Source organism: Mobula birostris, chromosome 4, assembly GCF_030028105.1.
Source record: "Mobula birostris isolate sMobBir1 chromosome 4, sMobBir1.hap1, whole genome shotgun sequence".
Classification (NCBI taxonomy): Eukaryota; Metazoa; Chordata; class Chondrichthyes; order Myliobatiformes; family Myliobatidae; genus Mobula; species Mobula birostris.
The window spans coordinates 31,490,591-31,509,570 of NC_092373.1; the positions used below are offsets into that span (position 1 = coordinate 31,490,591).

The 18,980-nt window shown below is 39.4% G+C and overlaps 1 protein-coding gene across 11 annotated transcripts in view; it reads left to right on the forward strand.

The window, feature by feature from the left end:
• Positions 1-18,980, forward strand: part of mecom (MDS1 and EVI1 complex locus) — an 810,949-nt gene that overhangs the window by 520,212 nt on the left and 271,757 nt on the right. The window lies entirely within an intron of this gene.

An 18,980-nucleotide genomic window follows, 5' to 3' on the forward strand; every position in this document is an offset into this window, starting at 1 on the left:
AAGAAAAATTCAATTTAGTGATAAGAGTAGATGGCTTTTATGTCCCAATGCATTTACACAAAATAAGTGGAAGATAGCAAGAAACAATAATAGATGGGCTTACTGCAGCTTGAGCCATGTGGGCAGATGCAGGCTCACTGGGCAGCCTCGAGTGAGTTGCTGCTGTTTCCACAGACTTAAACACGAACAATGAAACTATTTGCAAACAATTTAGGGGAGCCAAGGATATCTGCCAGCGTGCCAACATATTTCCTCTAGCGGATTAGCTCGAACAATAAGAACAGCTTGTCATTGCTCAAGTGAAATTAATAAAACCAACAGAAATAAAGATGTATGATTTGTTGTGAGAAGCATTGACATCTGAAAGACTAGTTAAAGTAAATCTCTGGCTTGAATTCTTAACACGAAGCCTTTTAAAGATTTGCAGGTAACCAATATCTTACTAATATTCTTTAAGTATAATAAGTACTGTGGATTCCGGTTAATTGGCTCATCAGTTAATTGGGGCCAGCCCCTTATTTGGGACAACTCTTAAAGAACAAAACAAATTGAGAAAATATCTGGGATTCCCTTCATTTATTTGGGACACTATGCCGCTTAATTGGGGCAGAAGACTGCTGCCGGACATTTTCTAACTCACATCAGTCACGTGCACACCATGTGGCTGTTTGACACTTAAAGCGAACAGTTTTTAAGTATCATCAGTTGCATGTGATTGTGTTCAAAAAGCAGTGATTTTTGTCACTGATAGTTGGCAAGAAAGAAGCAGTAAGACAATTCAAGCCAGGAGTGAAAATGGAATGATTTCACTACTTCAACAAGTTAGGAACTACAAAGAATTTGAAGATATCGAAAATAATCTTGAATGTTACTTTTGGTCCCCACCAGACTCTCAGCTCTCCCCTGTGGCCCTAAGTAGATGTTTGCATGTGACAGTGCCCACACCCCAGTGCACCACTTCGACAGGAGGGCTAACCCCCAGGTCAGAGTAGCCAGCGGGTCTCATGCCCCGTTGAGATAGGAACATGCCTGTCCTAGCATATGAAGTCAGCTCCAGCGGACTGGCTGGATAAGATCTACGGTGAGATCCAATGGCCAGGAAGGCGGTTCTGCAGCGGTATGCAGAGAGCAACTACCATGACAAGGCCCAGTGTCATTCACTACAACCAGGGAAATTCCCAGTTCCCGGGTTACAGTGGCAGTACTGATCACACTGGACCTGGACTTCCAAGGTTGAGAGAATGGAACTAACCCCGTGCCACTGCTTTTCCACTTTAAAATCTCTCCTGCACTGGTTTCCTGTCATCATCGGATATGATGGACAATCACCAGGAGTATTGGAGTGTTCTAACTTGCTCTGTATTTTATTTAAGTATATAATTTGTTGCACAGTTAAATGCTAGTTTTCTTTTTTATAACTTTTTAACTATTTCTATGAAACATCACTAACTAGGCCAAAATCTACAGGTCCCAATGTGTCATTATTAACCGGAATCCTCTGTATTTTAATTTTTTTAATTCATATAGATCCTATAGCCCTGTTCTCAACAGGCTGCAGTACTGTAGTAATGCAGTCAATAGAATCTCAATTAATAAGATATATTAACACAGCAAACCATTTCAAAGAGCTTTACAGGAAAGCAGTCAGAAATAAAATAGGAAATGGCCAAATGCTTCATAGGATTTAAAGAAGCAAAGGAGAGAGGAATAAAAAGGCCTGGTTTGGGGAGAGGATTCCATAGCTTGGGGCTCGCACAATAGAAGACATGGCCAGCAAGGATTAAAGCGAATGATCACAGATTGATTCACCACAGAAGAAGGCTCTTCAGCCCATTGGAATCGTGCTGACTGTCCATTTACACTAACCTTATGCAAATTTCATTTCATTCTCCCCAATTCTAATTAATGACCCACAAATTCTACCACTCACCCACGAGCTAGATACAGTTTAAAGCAGCCAAGTAAATGAACAACCACCTTTGAATGTGGGAGGAGACTGGAAAACCCCCTTGTAGTCAAAGGAAGAACGTGTTGTCCACACACAGGGAGCAGGTCAGGATCAAACTTAATTCTCTGGAATAGTGGGGTAGCAGCTCTATGGGCTGAAACTCTCTGCTGCCTGCATGGCATTTTATTAGCTTTTTGAAATTTGTATGCCCCACAAAGGCTAATAGTTGTTGCCCATCTCCCATTACCCTGCAATGAGAAGTTGGTACGAGTAGTGGTGGGCAACATGGTAGCATAATGCTTGGTGCATCACTATACATCGCAAGCAATCACTGAGCAAAGTTCAATTCCCACCACTGCCTGTAAGAAATGTATATATTTCCTCCATGACTGCATGGGTTTCCTCCGGGTGCTCCAAGTTCCTCCCACATTCCAAAGACGTACTGATAGGGTTAGCAAGTTTTGGGTATGGAATGTTGACACCAGAAAAGCAGTGACACCTACAAACTGGCCAGAACAACCTTCGGTGATTTGATTTGACGCGACTGATACATTTCACTGTATGTTTCGATATACGTGTGACAAGTAATAAAGCTACCCTTTATCTTTAAATCTAATCTGAATTGTTGTGGTCCTCTGAAACCAGGAGGGCTCTTTTCAGGGTATGCCTTTGACTTCCAGTCTTCAGCTGAAATAATAAATGGATCTCAGCTTAATGCCACAGCTAAAGAAGGCAGATCTGGCAATATAGTGTTCCTCCACCACTTCACCTAAGTGCCAACATAGATTACGAACTTAGTTTTATAGATCAACTTTGAACCCATTACTTAGTAGCAGCTAACTGAGCCAAATCGATGCTATGTAGCAGGCGTCTTCATAAGCATCTGGGACTTTAGTCATCAGTGCCATTAAGTTGAAGATATGAAATCAGGAGTTGAACTTGTAGCCAAGAATCAAAGGGTGATTAGCTTCCTGTAGAGGCTTTAGTAACTGAGGAAAACGAAAAATAAAAATAAACATAAACTATTTTACGTTTAAGTGACATTGTTGTTACTTGTAAATATTCACTTTTCAGTAATGATTCTGAATCCATGAGTTATATCCATAACAATACAATGAGATCATTTCTATACAAACTGAAAGCTACTATATAGTCACAATAGTTATAGGAGGTTCAATTTGGCACGAGCTGTTTATTTCAAAATGAAATATTTCCGTAGGAATTAATTTGAAATTTTCAGACATGTTCTAGTTATCTTGTACAAGAATCTTAACATTTCCTTGCATACAGCTTGCAACTTAATTATTCCACCGATAAGTTAAAAATAATATTATGAAATATGGGAATAATATCTCTTCAGATCATAACTGTAAAATCCTGAGGTTCTAAACAAGGCGAAGTACTGCCTGAGTTTAGAAACAGAGGATCTTCATTTGAAAGGTTGGCACATCTAAATGTGACTTTGAAGCCATCAGGAATGCTAAAAGGTAATTGAAAGCACTTCTAATTTATTAAAATCAAAATGCATTTTTTTCAAAAGAACAGTGTATTGTTTTCTCTTTCTTTTCATCTCTGTGCCCTTACAAGTTCCAGTGGCCTAACCTGACATTGGATCCATGAGCAGATTTCCCAGCATTAATGCTTTGAGACATTTACATTCTGTTTCTCTGTTACTTAAAATTGCTGTACCTAGTAAAAATCCGTGATGGAGAGTTACCATGTGTCCAATGCAATATATTTTCACAGCTGTGCCCACAAACAGCTTTTAGATTGCACTTTTTCTACCAGAGGTGCACAGCTCACTGAGATAATGAGTGTCCATTTCCCACAGCAACTCCATGCAAGTAAATATCAATTTGAGGCAATTTGATAGTGAATATAGAACTTGTATATAAATGAATGAACAGACAAATAATTGGTTGCACCCTAGTCCCTCAATATTGCTCCTCTGCTAAATAAGATAGTGTCTTATTTGTATATAACCTCAATTCAGGGATCAACAAGTTCATTAAATTCTTATTTCAGATTGAGTTAGCAGCAATATGACAATGTTGTGGCAGTGTAGTCTTGTTGCTTTAACCCAGAGTGTCAGAGGACCCCATTTCTGTCAACATCCCATTTTCTTACGAAATGTTGACACTGATTCCCCAAGTACTGGAACTGTATTCTATTATTGTTTTTTTTTATTAATCATTCTTATTTATTTCTCATTCAGGTTAGACAGTTGCTTCTTTTATCCCTCTCTCACTCACATTCTTCTCAATTGTGAGTTCTCTTTCTTTTTGCTATGTTCCACCAGAGAGTATTGGATACTTGTGGGTTTATTCCAGGAAATTTAGGATGATGTCTCCTGTAGGCAGAACAAATTAAAGAGCATGTACTGGTTTAAGGTTTGGAGTTTTGAAATTATTTTACTACGAACAATTCAACTTGAGAATTTGATTAAATCTTCCTTTGATGTGACTTGAAGAATTGAGACATATTCTGCATGTGAGTCTTTAAACTGAAAGAATATCTTGACAGTTGTTATTGATTAGTCCTCTCTATGAAATACAAGACTACACTGGGGAGGTGATTTTAATTAACTCCTATCTTAAATGTTTCAGCTAATAGCTTAACGCTGATCCAAAACTGTTGGTTTGTTTGTTGTTTTAGAGGCATAATTACACTTAGATTAACAAATTACAAAAAGAGGCAACAACTGAACTCTTTGAAGAGTTTAATGCCAAGAGTCTCAACCAGATGCCAGAGGACATGTTGAAAGTTTACAAAAGTGAAAAAAAAATTAAGGTGAATTGGCTGCTGGTACCAGAAGTCAATTGACAAAGACTACGGGTCATTAATTTTGTGTCCTTTGTTATGTCAGTTTGTTTTCATGGGTCCTAGTAGAGAAAGTGAATGCAGCCAAGCTGAAAATTGTCTGCTCTGTGGTCTGTTTTCCTTCCCAGCATGCACTGACCCAAGGGAGTGGGCTTCAGGTCAGCATCCTCCATTTCCTCCAGCACTTGGAAGATTGATAACAGATAGGCCTTTTTCTTACTGAGACTGTATTATACTCAAGCTCAGGCGAAAATTGCTGTGGAGTTTTATCACAGCCCCTTTACTATTTTAAAGTGAAATAATCAACGAAATGTTTAAAAATCCAAACTTATTCAAAATTTCCTGTGAGTTAGGTTAGCTTTGTGAAAGGATATTTTCCCTCTCATCCCAGGTCATAAGTGAGCTGGTTGAATGGAAGTGGAATATGCTAGTCCAGTTTTAAAGGTCACTGTGTGTGAGTGGTCAGCACATTTTATTTCAAATAGGACAACAGTTCTGAGCTGCACAAACTAGCAACAGCTGGGGCACCATGCCAGGGTTTTATTAGAGCAATCTTTTGTGTGAGACTACAAAGCATAACTACAGAATCTTTAAAAATAGAAATACTCTTATCTCAACGCCTAGCACAATATCTTCTGATTTCAGAAGGGTGATTTTCTCTGTGCCATTGTATGGAATAGGCTATATTGAAGAGACAGCCTGTTATTTTGCTCCTGGTTTTTATTTTCTCTTAATTCAAATCAGTGATATCATCTTGTACAAATATGACTACCAAAACTCTCAAGAGTTGCTGACTATTCTTCCATAAATTTTAATGACTTATGTGAACAGAGTTATGTTACCAATTTTTTTTAACACAGGCAAATATAGAAACATACTGAAATAAATTTATTGGGGAAATATATTATACACAGTTAATTTCCCTCATGAATTTTCAGCAAACGCAAGACCAGGAGATACTAGATTTTATTGGTGAGCCCTGGTTGAAGCATGTATAAGATGAGTATCCAGATGAGGAACTTCTCTCCGACTTATTTATTGTTTCATCAAATTCAGTTGCCATGTATGCAGGATCTGTTGCATTGACCATTAGGCAGCAATTAAATCTCATTGGAATTGCACCAAAGTTAGTTGGAAAAAATCTGATAGTTGTCCAGAAACTACTGTTCAAACTTTCTAGTGAACACATACAGGTTAACATTGATAGATGTTTGGGCTGATCATCTTTTCTTGCTGTGCAATTAGTGGTACGGTGTAAACAAGGAAAGGAAAGTAGACAAATATAGATGTCCTCTGCAGCATCTAGAAAAAGTCATTGGCTGCCATCCACCATCACTGCAGGACTTGTATGTCTCCAGGGCAAAGTAATGGTCAGAAAAAATGATTGCAGACACTACCTACTTTGGAAAATGCTTTTCCAAAATCTCACTTCTGAAAAGTGCTATAGGGCTATTAAAACAAAAACTTCATGTCTTTTTGGAAGTTTCTTCCTCCAGGCAGTTAAGCTGATCAACCACTCCAGTAAGCCCCCTCCCATCCCCTCTATCTATTACCTCCGTCACAGTAAACTCTTTAAATCACTTTTCATAATGTTGTTTTCATTGTAAATACATGCTGGTATATGTAATTATGCATATTTCTGCACTTCTAACTTTAATTTATAATTCTTTATTTTGTGTAAATGGTGAATATTGCTGTTTATTTTGCAACACACCACAGCAATTTCTTAATACATGTATATGTACTGTATATGGCAAATAAAGTTGAACCTTGATCGTAAAGTTGATCTGTGATCTGGAAAGCATGATGAGTTTGCCAGTGGAGGGGTTTACACTAATTTTGCATGCTACTCCCTGGCAATTAAATCCTATTGTGTATGAGGCCCAAGTAAGATGAGCAGTATCCAGACGAGGAACTTCTCTTTGAGTAATTTATTGTTTCATCAAATTCAGTTCCTCCTCTGCTTTCCCAATTTTATACACACATTCTTTCTCTCACTCTCCTTTTTCTCCCTCTGTGCCTCTGACTATACCCCTTGCCCATTCTCTGGTTCCCCCCACCTTGTCTTTCTCCCCGGGCCTCCTGTCCCATGATCCTCTCATATCCCCTTTGCCAATCACCTGTCCAGCTCTTGGCTCCATCCCTCCCTCTCCTGTCTTCTCCTATTATTTTGGATCTCGCCCTCCACCTCCCACTTTCAAATCTCTTACTAGCTCTTCCTTCAGTTAGTCCTGACGAAGGGTCTCGGCCCGAAACATTGACTGTACCTCTTCCTAGAGATGCTGCCTGGCCTGCTGCGTTCACCAGCAACTTTGATGTGTGTTACTGAGAATACCTAGTAGTTCATAAATCACAAGGGAGAATGGGCAAGGTTGTGGATGAAACCATTGGTAAAGTTCTGTAGAGACTGTGATAGGGAGGATTGGGGCCAGAGATCTTGGAGCCTCTGTCGTATACACCATTGGTGAAAGAAAATGCCAGGGTTCAGAGGGTTCAGGTAGGAAGTTGGGAGAGTGGTCCACTGGCTATGCATGGAAGCCTTGGGGATACAAATGGCAAGAGGTTGAGGAGATGTTGGTTGGGAGCCAAATAATACCAAAAAGAGGGGTACTTTAAAGACGCTTTACAACAGTGAGCTTTGGTGCCCTTTAACCTAACGATGAAGCAGACCTCAAAACCGTTCCAGCTTAGGCAAGTTTCAGCTGTGACGTCTGCGGCATTGAACATGTAAAAGTATTTTGTACTTGTTAAGGATAAAATATACTGTACATCGTGTCACAGCATGGTACAACACCTGCAGTGAGAAGCCAATCACATTTACTATTTGGGCTTTAGATATGACTCTGCACTTGGCAAGTGAAATTGGCAAGTGGCAAGTATAATGTCATAGTTAAGTAAACCAGTGGTTGTTTTGAGTGGCAATATCCCACCCAACCTACTCCTACCTTCTGCTCTTGTCAATATGGGAATTTATTTCCTTACAGATGGTGGGGAAGGGTGGGCAGGTGCAGGGCAAATGGTAAACAAACTTATACATGTTTGGATATTAATCTAAAGCAGGGAGATTCTCAACCTTTCTTATGCCATGGACCTCTGCCATTGATTGAGGATCTGTGGACCCCTGGTTTAAAGGATAGGCTAGATGAGATGGCACCTCCTTATTCCCATTTTCATTATGCTTCAGTACATCGGCAGATTGTGAAACTGTGTGTTGTGCCAGTTGAGTTAACAGCTCTAAACCAGAAATGTAAATAAAGACGGACTTTCCAGTAAATTAATTTGTTATTTTTTCCATCATCTTATTTTCAATATCAGTTTTACACGTTTAATGTCTAGAGGCAGAATATCTTGAGGGATACTTGGCTTGACGGTTCATCCTTGTTATCAACAGAGTGTGCTGTAATATTCTTGGAGTAGCTAGCTTATGTGATGCTATACTGAATGCCAGACCATGTTCATACTAGAGCTGCATTGGAAATCCAGGCCAAGTGGAGCAAGCCAACTTGAAATTCTGCTGTCCGATAATGCCAGCCAAAATTGCACCAATGCCAACACACTAAACATCTGTTCCTTATTTTTGAGATAGAACTTGTGAAAACCATAACTGGAGCAACAGAGATGAAAATGTGTGTAAGTGGTTATGCATTCAGTGGCCACTTTATTAGGCATAGGGAAGGTCTTCTGCTGCGACAAGCCATCCATTTCCACTGAAGAGTTGTGTATTCAGTGATGCTTCTCTGCGCACTACTATCATAATACATGCTTATTTGAGTACTGTCACCTTCCTGTCAACTTGAAGCAGTCTAGCCATTCTCCTCTGACCTCTATCATTAATAAAGCATTTTCACCCACAGAACTGCCACTCACTGGATGTTTTTTTGTTTGTCGCACCATTCTCTTTAACCTCTAAGAATCCTTGTGCATGGAAGTCCAGGAGATCAGCAGTTTCTGAGATACTCAAACCATCCCATCTGGCACAGACAGTCATTAGATGGTCAAAGTCACTGAGATCACATTTCATCCCCATTCTGATGTTTGGTCTGAACACCAGCTGAACCTTTTGACCATGTGTGCATGCTTTGATGCTTTGAGTTGCAGATGCACGATTGGCTGATTAGATATTTGTATTAACGAGCAGGTGTACAGCTCTACCTAATTAAGTGGCCACTGAGTGTATATCTTAAAAGAGGAAAACTGATAGATTGATGGAATGGTTTTATTTGTTATATCTACATTGAAACATACAGTGAAATGCATTGTTTTGCTTCAACAACCAACACAGTCCGAGCTGTGCTGGAGACAGCCACAGGTATTGCCATACTCCTGATGCCAACATAGCATCCACACACCTTACTATCCCTAACCCATATATTAGGGCTCTGGGGAAAGAACACGGGAGAAACTAATTGGTTTCCTTTGAAGTGGTTTTTTTTTGGGATAATGATGACACATTTAGTGTAATGTAAAGATACACCAGACAGTCTGAAGACTTGCACTTAAGTCCTTGTGGCTTCGTGGCCATGCCTTTAGCTTGTTAAGGTGGTTCATCGACTGATGGGACAATGGATAGCTGCTTAAACTCATTGGAATTGAGCAGAATAGGAAGTGTCTATGACACCAATGGATTTATCATGAATGTTGCCTTGTTATCAGGTACTGTCCTACATGATGCACTGTACGTTCACACACCAGCTTCATATTGAGCATGCACATACACCTCCAGGATGACATGAAGAAATTTTGGAATAACCCAATGGCATTATTGAAAATGATGCACTCTAGGCAAAGCCTCAATCCATTACCATAGTGGCATGGTAGAATTACATGCTTTCAGCTCTCTTTGAATAATTAACCTCTTGGTGTAGTGTACAATCTTGCTCAGGGGTTATGACATAGGTATCCCCAACTGCAGTTTGGGTAGAGATCACTGTCTGGAAGGTCATGGTCACCAAGCTCCTGATGTCCATTGGCATATGTGGTTGGAATATATGGCATATTTCTCTGTGGACCTTCTCCAGTGTGAACTTCTGGCTCATCAGACATTGTCACCAACTGAGATAGAGAGAGGAGAATTCCCCCAGAAGACCAGTGATGGAAGTGGCCATTTCCCTACCTTCTGTTCAACCACCTTCTTCTTGTTTTGCCCTTATGTGCCTTTTCCGATCTTTCTTGCACAAGGAATAGCAACTAAAATTCCTTGTGTGGGAATAATTGTGTCTTAATCAGTGTCAAAGTCTACACAAACAATTGAATTCCAGACAAATGCCTACCTGAAATCATGAAGTTCTGGAGGAACCAATCATTTATAAATATCAGTGATTAATCAGCAAAAATTGACAACAAATCTGTCAGTAATCGATGATTTCTGTAAGATCAGCAGTATGTTGTTAACTCAGCATTGGGTGCTGTTGATAACACAATCTGTCCTATTTGCACAGTCCTGTATAAAACAGCTCAGAGTTCCCTACATGCAAGCACCCCTATGCAACATGCCAAGTGGCACAGATATGAGTTTTTGCACATTTCTTCACATGATTTTGTTTCATTTCACATTTTCCTGTGTTGGGACATCAGGCACATATTTTTGCAAACCTGAGTTCAGCATTGCAAAAAATAGCCAAAATAATAATTACTTTAACTCCATCTCATTAGTCATCTTGAGACTGAAAATGCTGGTTTCACAAACAAAAAGTGTGCACTCAGTCGCTGATGTTGCGGACCTAATCAGGAGGCGTAAGGCACTGCTGCATGAGCTATGTATGCACATGGACCATTTCGGTTGATGGGATGGATTTATCCTGATGTAGTTGAAAAACTTCAAGCTGGAAAATTCTTTTAAAAGAAACCTCCCAAAAGAAGAATATCAAATCATCTCATGTTCTCAATAGTTATTGATTATTTATTTATTATTTTTTTTCTTTTTGCATTTGCACAACTTCAACGCCCATTTGGTGCAGCCTTTCATTGATGCTGTTATGGTTGTTATTCTATTAAGTATCTCTGCATGAAAATGAATGTTGGGGTTGTATATGTACAGTGGCATGCAGAAGTTTGGGCACCCCGGTCAAAATTTCTGTTACTGTGAATAGCTGAGTGAGTAAAAGATGACCTGATTTCCAAAGGCATAAAGTTAAAGATGACACATTTCTTTCATATTCTAAGCAAGATTACTTATTTATTTCCATCTTTTACAGTTTCAAAATAACAAAAAAGGAAAAGGGCCCCAAGCAAATGTTTGGGCACCCTGCATGATCAGTACTTAGTAACACCCGCTTTGGCAAGTATTACAACTTGTGAACGCTTTCTGTAGCCAGCTAAGAGACTTTCAATTCTTGTGTGGGGGATTTCCCCCCATTCTTCCTTGCAAAAGGCTTCTAGTTCTGTGAGATTCCTAGGCCGTCTTGCATGTACTGCTCTTTTGAGGTCTATCCACAGATTTTCGATGATGTTTAGGTCGGGGGACTGTGAGGGCCATGGCAAAACCTTCAGCTTGCGCCTCTTGAGGTAGTCCATTTGGATTTTGAGGTGTGTTTAGGATCATTATCCTGTTGTAGAAGCCATCCTCTTTTCATCTTCAGCTTTTTTACAGACAGTGTGATGTTTGCTTCCAGAATTTGCTGATACTTAACTGAATTCATTCTTCCCTCTACTTAGTGAAATGTTCCCCGTGCCACTGGCTGCAACACAAGCCCAAAGCATGATCGATCCACCCAGTTGGAGAGGTGTTCTTTTCATGCAATGCTGCACCGTTTTTTCTCCAAACATAACTTTGCTTATTGAGGCCAAAAAGTTCTATTTTAACTTCATCAGTCCACAGGACTTGTTTCCTAAATGCATCAGGCTTGTTTAGATGTTCCTTTGCAAACTCCTGATGCTGAATTTTGTGGTGAGGATGCAGGAAAGGTTTTCTTCTGATGACTCTTCCATGAAGGTCATATTTGTGCACGTGTCACTGCACAGTAGAACAGTGCACCACCACTCCAAAGTCTGCTAAATCTTCCTTGAAGGTCTTTTGCAGTCAAACAGGGGTTTTGATTTGCCTTTCTAGCAATCCTACAAGCAGTTCTCTTGGAAAGTTTTCTTGGTCTTCCAGACCTCAACTTGACTTCCACCTTTCCTGTTAACTGCCATTTCTTAATTACATTAAGAACTGAGGAAACGGCTACCTGAAAATGCTTTGCTATCTTCTTATAGCTTTCTCCTGCTTTGTGGGCATCATTTATTTTAATTTTCAGAGTTTTCAGCAGCTGCTTAGAGGAGCCCATGGCTGCTGATTGTTGGGACAAGGTTTGAGGGGTCAGGGTATTAATAAAGCTTTGAAATTTTCATCACCTGGCCTTTCCTAATGATGATTGTGAAGAAGCCATAGCCCTAACAATCTAAAAGGTCTGAGACCTTGGTAAAAGTTATCTGAGAGCTCAAATCTCTTGGGGTGCCCAAACTTTTGCATGGTGCTTTTTTCCTTTTTTTCATTCTAAAATTGTACAAAACAAAAATAATACACTAATCTTGCTTAAAATGTTGAAAAGAATGTTTCAACTTTAACTTTATGACTTTTGGAGATCAGTTCATCTTCTACTCACTTAGCTATTCACAGTAACAGAAATTTTGACCTGGGGTGCCCAAACCTTTGAATACCACTGTGATAATAAATTAACTTTGAATGTTGAACGTTCAAACCACGGTTATCCACATCCATTGTTTAATCTATTGCTATTATCTGTGTGTTATTGAAGAAAACAATAACTGCAATTTCTGGCATTCTTAAATAAAACCAAACATGCTGGAAAAGAAAGGGAGGGCAAGGCGTCTGGTGAAAGTTCAGTTTCTTTCATGGTAGTTTCAGATAATTATTCTGCTTCACATATGTTTACACCGTATCAAGTCCAAAGTTTGTTCTTCGCTAATCCCTTCATCCCTTTACCATCCTGTTTCACTATGTACTACCACTCCTTTTAGTCACTTATTCTCTTCGGCCCTCTTCACAAACCCCCCCTTCTGCTCTCTTCCCCACCTTCCATCCTAACCATTTTCTCTGCATCTTCAATCCTGGTTCCTGTCTGAATTCTGACAAGTCTAATGGAAGGTCATCACCTTGAAACATTACCTTCTCTTTCTATGTACCCTTCATGAGCTTTTAAGTATTCCCAGCACTTCCTGTTTTATTTTGTTTGTTTCAATGTTGACAGAGTGACTACCAATGCCAAGCAAAGAACATTGAAGGAATTGGGTGATAAATGTCACCTTGCTGGCATGTGACTGGCTAATTAAAGTTGGCCACTTTTTCTCACCAGTAACACATGTGGTGTTTTTACCAAGTGAATTTCAATTGCAAAAAGTAGAATATAATTATTATACTTTTGCAATGAAAGGCTGAAAGGCCACATTGACCTTCCAAAAATATACATTTTGAGGTACAAGAGAAGGGTAGGGCTGTGATTCAGTTTAATTTCCTGATATTCACTCACGTGAAAAACAGTGCTAAGAAAACAAGAACAGTCCGTCACTGAGGCCAGTTTTGTTTGGCTGTTGTTGATGGAAAATGCCACACTTCTATGAACCAATTTATATCTCAGTTTTGCAGGGAGACAATGAAACTGGTGAAATTTAAAAAGCCTAACTTCCTCTGTCTGCTCCATTCCTCCTCGTGCTAACTGTGGGCTCTTTCTGTCTCACACAGGATTTAGTTCAAATCCTTAAATCTATTCCCAGTTTAAAACCCAAAAGATCACCCAGGCATACTGCCAGTGGTGAATAGATCTGGCCCAGGCATGAAGCAAGGCTTAAGGCCAGCACTCCAATAAACATTATAGTGACATAACGTCTTTCAAACAGCTAGACAGTACTGCACAAAGTACCACAGAAATTTAATGGAAAAACTCAAAAGTGGAAACAAGTGTCTGGAAAGTGTGCTTATAGAATATCTGATGAGTTCCCATCGAGTAAGATGCTGCAGTAACTCACAGAGTAAAGTGTGTTCTGTTTTTAAAAAGTATATCAATGACAATGCTGCTATTTAGTTTGCATTAGCAGCAACAAAAGGGGAACTGATAGCACAAACTTAAAGTAACAGCAGTTGACACGTCAAGTGATGTATCTGAAGCTATTGTCCATTTAATGTGGATGCAGTTAAAAGCTTGCTTTTCAATAGACTTGTGTTCTGCTTAAACAAAGATTGTCTTTATTCTTTTCACTCAATATTCTTAACCGTATCTGGCAGCATAAGCAAGAGGGCACAATTTTAAAAACTGTACAAGAACAGAGAGGCCTGAGGTATATATGCATAGGCAACAGTATTGAAAGTGCAAGAGATGTTGAGAAAGCAAACTGAACCTTGTATTTTATAACCACAGACATGGATTACAAAAGCAATGAGGTCATGATGAAAAGCAGAAAAGAAATTGCAACTGCTGAATATCCTGAAATAAAAACAGAAAATGCCCCAAACATTTAACATATTGATGAAGAAGGGTCTTTGACACAATGCATTAATTCTTTCCACAGATGCTGCCTAACCTGAGGCGTGTTTGCAGAATTTTTTGTTTCTACTTCATGATGAACCTTTATTGAACATAGGTTTGTCAATAACTGAAGAATTGTGTCCAGTTCTGTATGCCATACTTTTGGAGAAAGTGCAGAAGAAATTTGCCAGATTGATTCTAGGGATGAAGGACATTACTGATATTATAGACTGAGAAGTTGAGGTTGTGCTTGGAATAGATGATCTCATAGAAGATATATAAATTCATGAAGACAGATTCGTGTTCTTCCCATCAGCAAAGTGACTGATAAAAGAACCAAAAATGACACAAAGATTATTCTTTTATGTGGAAACAATTTAAAGTATAAGACGAAAAGGAAAATAGGAGCAAAAGGGGGCCACCTGACCCCATAAGTCACCTTGCCATTCAACATGACCATGGCTGATCTGCCACATCTCTTCCATGCTGATACACTTTGTCACTTGCATGCTGATCTACCCATCTTTTCTTTGCAGATATTGTATATCTCATCTCTTCTGTGCCAGTCCCCAACAGTTCTTAATTCCATGATCTTTCAAAAACATCATCTATCTCCACAGTAAATAACTCTAGTGATCTAACTACCACAACCTCCCATGATAGAGAATTCCAGAGATTCGTCACTATTCTGTAAGAATTAATTTCTTTGTTTTAAGTGACTTCTCTTTACCTTTTTCAAAACTTGCCCATGTGTTCAAAACTATCCCACTCATGGAAATGCTAGTTAGGGCATGGAATATACTGCCAAGGACAAACAGAGGAGGCAGATTCAATTGCTGAACTCTGAAGGGAGTTTGTTAAATATCCAAAGGAGAAGAATTAGCAGGTCTATGGGGAGGTGGCAGGGATTGCGGCTTGCTGAAGTTGACTGAATACTCTCTTTCCCCGTCATACTACTAAACAAAGGATGGCCTGTACTCCTTGCTCCTGAATTAGAGCATTGGTTTTAACAAGTAAGGAAAAGAAAGAGAATTCCAAGGTGAAATTTTCCAGGCATATAAAATGAGCATGTGTGGGAACAATCCTCACTGTCACTTCCAAGGACACTACTGGGTAAAAGCATGTTTTATGGAATATATTGCAATTATAGTGGCAAATATTTGCTTTGAATAGATGATGAAGACTCTTTCCTGACATTTTTGTGTATCCCTGCAGCATGGTCTTAATTATATTGAGGGAGTTCTACGCAGTGCTTCCATTGCAATAATGATTTTCAGTTTTGCAAATCAGAATCAGAATGAGGTTTATTATCACTGCCATACGTTGTAAAATTTGTTGTTTTGTGGCAGCAGTACAGGGCAATACATTATAATTTAAAATATATATTACTATCAGTTACAATAAGAAATATATAAAAATTTTAGGAATTGCTCAAGAAGAGACCGAAATAGTGAAGCTGCATTTATCCCGTGGGGTGCTACAATAGCACAGCCATTAGCATGATTCTATTACATCTCCTAGCATTCTGGAGTTTCGAGTTCAAGCCTAGCACTACCTGTAGGTAGTCTGTGCGTCCTCGCCGTGGGTCGTACGGATTTCCTTGATGCTTCAGTTTCCTCCCACCATCCAAAAACATACCGGCTTGTTTAATAGACATTGAAGATTGTCCCGTGATTAGCTGAGGGTTAATTGGGTTTGTTGGGGGTTACTGCAGTGGTGTGGCTCGAAGGGGCGCTATATCGCTAAACAAATAAATAAGTATGAAATAAGAAATTTAATGGCAAAGGGGAAGAAGCTGTTGCTAAAACGTTGAGCTAGTGTCTTCAGGTTCCAGTGACCCCTCCACGACGGTAGTAATGAGAAGAGGGTAGGTTCTATATATTGTGAGGATCTTGAATGATGGATGCTGCCTTCTTCAGGCACTGCCTTTTGAAGATGTCCTCCTTGGTGGGATGGCTAGTCCTTATGATGGAGCTAGCTGAGTTTACAACCCTCTGCAACTTCTTCAAATCCTGCGTATTGCCACATTGGTTGAGTAAGTACTTTGATTCAAACTGACAGGATAATTCAGGGCACAAACACCAGCAACTTTTATGTGTGTTGCTTGAGGATAATTCAGGGTTCCACTGCCCATTTTACCTCATAAATAAACAAAAATACAAAGATGAATTTACCTCCAACTGACAATTTTATTCCTCTTTTATTTTTTAAACTATATTCCTGCAGAACTTGCTTTCCGTGTATTCAAATATATTAATACTGCAGTAACAACCTGTATTTGTATGTCTAACATAGCAGAATGTTCCAAGTTGCTTCATGCAACTGTTATCTAATACAATGCCAAATATATACGTGGAAAATGAAAACAGAAACTTTTACAAAAGCTCATAATATCAGTCATTGTCTAAACAATTCATGTTGATGATGGAAGTCCATCACCATGAAATGTTAACTTCTATTTCTCTCTCCATAAAAAGCTGCCTGGCCAATTAAACTCATGCCAACAAACAGCATCTACAACAAAATCTGTAGGTGCTGGAAATCCAAAGCAACACACACAAAAGGCTGGAGGAATTCAGTAGGTCAACATCTATGGAAAGGAGGAAACAGTCGATGTTTTGAGCTGAGTCCTGATGAAGGGTCTCGGCCCAAAACGTCGACTATTTACTCTTTTTCATAGATGCCGCCTGACCTACTGAGTTACTCCAGCATCTTGTGTGTATTGCTGTGGCCAACTAAATATCTTGAGATTTTTGTTGGGTTTTGTTCATTTTCCGGCATCTGCAGTTGTGTGCTAAGGAACTATTAGAGCAGACTATGAAATTTTATTTTAAAGAACTTCTTAAAGAAGGAGAAGGAGATAGAATGGCACAAAAAAGAAACATAAGAAATAGGAGCAGGAGTTGGCCATTTGGCCCATCAAGCTTATGCAGCCATTCAGTAAGATTATGATTGATCTGGCCTTCGACTCAGGTCCACATTACCTTCCTTTTCCCCATAACCTTTAATTTCTCCTGCCGTGCAAATACCTATCTGTCTTAAATATACTTAATGAGGTAGCTTCTACTGTTTCCCTGGACAGCGAATTCCATAGATTCACTGCTCTCTTGGAAGTGCAGTTTCTCCTCACCTCTGTCCTAAATCTATTCCCCCAAATCTTGAGGCTACATTCTCTAGTTCCAGTCTCACTTACCAGTGAAAACAATTTTCCTGCCTCTATCTTATCTATCCCGCTAATAATTTTATATATTTCTATATGATCCCCTCTCATCCTTCTGCACTCCAGTGAGTATGGTCTCAGACAATTCAATTGCTTCTCGTAGGTTAACCTACTCATCTCCAGAATCAACCTGGTGAATCTCCACTGCCCAACTTCCAAAGTCAATATGTCATTCTTCAAGTAAGGAGACCGGAAATGCACACAGTTCTCCAGGTGCGGCCTCACCTGTACCCTGTATAGTTACAGCATAACCTCCCTGTTCTTAAATTCAGTCCCTATAGCAATGAAGACCAACTTTCCATTTGTCTACCCAATAGCCCATTGTACTTGCAAATCAACCTTATGTGATACATGCACAAGCACTCCTACATCCCTCCACCTAACAGCATACTGGAATCTTTCCCCATAATAGGAATCTGATCTTCTACTTTTCCTTCCAATGGATGACCTCACACTTACCAACATCGTACTCCATCTGCCAACCCTTGTCCACTCACTTAATCTATCTATATTTCTCTGCATCCTCAGCTCAATTTGTTGTTGTGCCAGAAATGAATGATTTAAAGACCGCAAGCAAAATATTTTCTCTTGAGAAATTCATTCCAAATCATACAGCACAACCCAACTCAGCCATGCCATCCAAGTTGTTTAAGGGTTGGAATTTCAGCACGAGGGCCTTGAACAATGAAAGTAGAGACAAATGTGATGGAACCCTTAAGTTTGGGGATAATCAACAGTCTAAAGTTGGAAGAATGCTGTCATTCGTTTTCTGTATCTTTCAGAGTTGATTTTAAAGTTCTCTTACTGGTTTATAAAGCTCTCAATGGTCTGGGACTGTATTATATTATAGAATTGCTTTGGTTCTATAATCCTGCTCGAGCTTTCAGATCTTCTTCTGTCAGTCTGTTAAATTTAAACAATCTCCCTCAAAGAAAATTGGTAGGTCAGCTTTTATTTTAACTACGCTCCTTAACTGTGGAACTGAAAACCTCAAACTATAAGGGATGCAGACTCAGCTGACACTTCTAAACACCAGCTCAAAATCCATTTACTTAACCTTGCTTTAAACTAACATAATTTTCTCTTTTATTTTCATGCTTGCAATTTATCCCCTGTAAAGCACTTTAAACTATATAATTTGTATGAAGAGTGCTTTATAAATAAGTAACAATTATTATTACTATTATTATTATTATCATTTCTGGGAGCTATTGGATCAGAGGAGGTTTAAGGACAGAGATCATGAAGGGATTTGTAAACAAGGGTGAACATTTAAAATAGCAGCATCCTTATCTAGGAGTCAGTGGAGATCAGCGCATAGAACAGAAGCTGATGTCGGTTATGAGGGGCCGTGCAAGAGCAAACCAGATCAGCTGGTTGAGTTGTGCCGAAACAACAATTTTGCACTCAATGTCAGTAAGGTCAAGCAATTGACTGTGAACTTCAGGAAGAAGAAATTGAGAGAACACCCACCAGTACCCATCAGAGGGGTCAGAAATGGAAAGGGTGAGCCGTTTCATGTTCCTGGGTG